Genomic DNA, 4106 nt, shown 5'->3' with positions numbered 1-4106 from the left:
CACTCGTGCGCGTGAATCTTTTGCGAGTGAACCCGGCCCAGCCGCCCATCAACTACCAACCGAACAGCTACTTTGACCTGATTTCTGCTCCTTTGTTTTATCTTTTGCGTCATCGCACGACACTCATATGCTGCGAACAGTTTGAGAAATTGGATTGGGAGGGCAAGTACAGTCAGCGTCAAAAATATGCTCACCCTAACATTATGACGATTTTATTGATTAAAATTTTTCTCATTTTTCTTCTGAAAATACAGTGCATTCATCAAGAAAACCCACAAGAATCCTTTTTTTTTTAATTTCATGCAGAACTCGCGGAAAACGCAAGAAATATTTTAGAGTATGCCGTTTAGTTGTAAATTTTAGTATAATAAAGAGCAAATTTAAAAAAAAAATATAAAAATTACCTTTGATTTTTTAGAGTTTTTTTTGCCGGCGGTGTTGCGCGTTTTCTTCCTTATAATGCATGAACTCAATCTTTTTTTTAAGGACCATCCTTACCGAACAAAATTAAAAAAAAAAAACAGTAATTTTTATCGACTTGAAACTTGTACTTTACTGAAGCCTAATGAGCTACGAAGCTTACTCAAAAATTGTCTAAGAAATCGGATTGAAAAATTTAAATTTTCTGCATTTTCCCAAATTCTGTATGGAAAAAATAATTCTTGTAATTTTAACTATTGAATGAACTATATTTTTTTTAAAAAAACATAAGAAAGTTGGTATGCAAAATATAAATAAATAAAATCGTCAAAAATGTCAGGGTATGCATATTTTTGACGCTGACTGTATGTTGATAGGTGTAAAAAGGAAGCATACAAAATATTCTGCCATCATAAAGTTCGGTGAAGGATATCACTTTTGTTACAACTACCAGTATTGGTTACTCAAATTGATGAGCACTTTTGCGTGTACGTGTGTATGGTGGCTGCTGCTGCTCACGGCTTGAATGCCAACTACATAGTGGATGATCACATGTGCAACTTAGTTAGCCGAGCCGAGATGCACTTATCGCCATGGGCATTGAGAAAAGGATGAAACATTTGAATTTTCAAAATTTTCGATCTTTAAGATATGTATTTGTAGTAAGAAATGCGTTTTAAAAATTTAGAATGAAATAGTATATTTTGCAGAAAAATTTATTTTCTATTCATTTGTACTCATTTATATCTGCTTCCTTGCAATCTTCAAAAAACCATATTTTCTAGGCATGCTATCAATTGCAGTGCCATCAACACAGCGAAATCATTGCATTTAGAGAACACTTGGGCATTTGTTTTACTTCCAAAGTTAAATCACGAAAGGGTTGCAGTGAATTAATGATTTGACTGGATTTAAAGCTTTCTAGTTGCCAGTGCATCGAGGGAGATGTGCTACACTATTCGCGGTTCAAGGATCAATGGTAAATTTGCTAATACCTAGTGAATTCCCATACAGATAAAAAAAGGCAAAATTAAAGAAATATTGTGGCAAATAGTAGAAGAAAAATTTATGTTTGACAATGAAGAAATTTGTTGGCTTGCATGGTAGAGACAGCTATATCAAGAAAAATTCTCTAATGTGAACAATAGGCATCTTAGTCGTGACCTATATACAGGAATTGAATCGACATTGATAGACCAGGTGCTTTGGAGGAATATTATACGCAGATATATCACCCATGGTCTTAATCTAATATATGATTGGATCAAAAATGTGTTGAAATCTGGAGCTATAATAATAAGATTTAAATAACAGAACTGTAAAAAATGGCTGGCCGCAGGTAGCCACGAAACTCACTGTAATATTCTGTACGGAAAATGGTGGCCAATCTATGTCCATCACCGTTTCATTCGTCATAAAAAGGAAGACGAACTTAACCAAACCCAATTTGGGAGGGACGAAGATTGTATTCACACGGGACGTAAAAAATATAGGGGTGACTCTGAATAAAAGACTCCAGCGGAACTCCAATCTCTCAAAACCAAGAAGATATCAAAAGCATTCCGGGATTCCGGAATTCCAGGCACTTTTCCATGTCTCGAACTCCCGATATTGCAGCTCCGGGATCTCGAGATTTTTACTGATTCATTCACAGAATGAAAGAGATGTTGAAAATAAAAAAAATGAAATTCATTTGACATGAAACACGAGAAATACAGAACACCAAAATTTGGATTCAAACTTGAGCCATTTGCACTTGGAAGTGAATTTCAGGACATGCCTGAATAACTGTACTTGTTCAAATATTTTGTGCAATAACTGTGTATAAACGAAAAATCTAATAGCAATGGAGAACACAACAAGCTTTTACAGTGTGATTTCTGCAAATATGAGTAAATGTTTTCGACAAGTAATATATGTAGATATTTTAGGAAAAAAATATTTACATACTCTTTTACTAAGCCGCATTATGCTCCGCTAAGACCAAATATGGTGACAATGAATCTGTGTGGTTTAAAAAAGGCAAAAAGTTGTGATGAAGTCGAAATACTGAAAAATCTCGGGATCCCGGGATTAGAATTTTTACATCCCGAAGTTACGGGATTTTTAAAATGCTTCGGGATTGCATGCCCTAGTAAACCCTAAAGGATTTAAATTCCGAAACCTAGCGACAATTAAGAAAATAAGTGAAGGATTCCAAGTTTGGTGGACTGGCGGACCAATAGAAGATGGGAATAATAAATTCCAGAAGAGTGTAGCGAATGGTAAATACCTAAACATATACCAGGCGAAAATTTTCATTATAATGAGACCGGCATAAATATCATGTCGGACAGTCAGACGGCACTATGTGTTCTAGAGTAGTGTAAAACGTCATCAATATTTGAAAACAGCTCCAAAACTCAACAGGTTTGGAACGCGTTATACGGTTACCTTGTGGTCTGAAGAGGTTTGCCGGTAACGAATGCGCTGATACTCTCGCCAAATGTGGGTTCCATTGGAGTGTGTGGGATCCAAAGCCTTTCAGAGATTTGTGGCAATACTGCAGCATTTCTAAGAAGGTTGCAGAATTATCAGTAATTCATCTAATGGCGTATGTCAAAGGGTGAAATGGTAAGTAATTCGACAAAAATTACGATACAAATCTTAACGTTATGGGGCATAGAGTATCAATTGTCCTTCGTTGGAGAAATTTTTTAACAAAATAGTCATGGGTACTAAAAATCCAAGCATACAGCTAAAAAGTTCAAGGCTTCTAGGAAATTCCTTCATCAACCGTCTTAAAGCCACAGTTTAAGCAAACAAATTACAAATTTAATGTTCGCAAGTCTTTACATAAAAATCTAACTCTTCTATCCTTTATCCATTCAGCTAGAACGAGTTTTCTATATCTGTCTATGTATTTTTCACACCCCAAGCACATGTATGTATGTATGTATGTGCGCATATCAACATTTATGCTTCGCGGTCTCAGTGCTCCAGAACTGCTGCAGTTGAATTAAGTTATGTCATGTGAATATGCTGTTGTTTTTTCTTCCTTTTTTGCTGCTGTTGCTGCTGCGGCTGCTACTCCGACGTTGACTGTTACATACATTTTTCATTTTAATTCCCAGTGCAACACTTCCTTTTGCACACCGCTCATCCAGCGCAACACTGCTTGATTCTGGCTTGATATTGTTTGTTTGTATGACTGACTGATTGTCTGACTGCCTGCCTGCCTGCCTGCCTGCCTGCAATCTTTCAATGCTAATGTCAAGGTTAAACTTCTACAAACACTCCGCGATAAATCATGGTCCCACCACGACCCATCCACTGAACCAACAACGACAATTTTATGTTAGCGAGAGATTAGTTTGCATTTTGCATATTTTGCGAATCTACATATGTACGTATCTACATTAAAATATGTGTCTGCTTTAAGTAGCTACATACATACATACATATGTATGCAAGTATTTGACTTATGGGACTCATGGCCTATGAAAATATATACATAGTTATCACATATTGTTTGTTTGAATATGTCGACTTGCATATTTTATGCGCTGCGCTCTTCGTGAGTTTGATCGCTTAAGTTGTGCACTTCCGCTGAAATTAATTTCTGTTTTTTTCCAGCTGCTTTGGTTGATTGGAAGCTCTTCTGCTGCTTTTTTTTAAGACAGGAGAAACTTATGTGAAACTCGGTG

Source organism: Rhagoletis pomonella, unplaced genomic scaffold (assembly GCF_013731165.1).
Source record: "Rhagoletis pomonella isolate Grant_MI unplaced genomic scaffold, Rhpom_1.0 Rhpom_scaffold_00012, whole genome shotgun sequence".
In the NCBI taxonomy this organism is placed as follows: Eukaryota; Metazoa; Arthropoda; class Insecta; order Diptera; family Tephritidae; genus Rhagoletis; species Rhagoletis pomonella.
Note: the sequence above shows the minus strand (reverse complement) of the source record.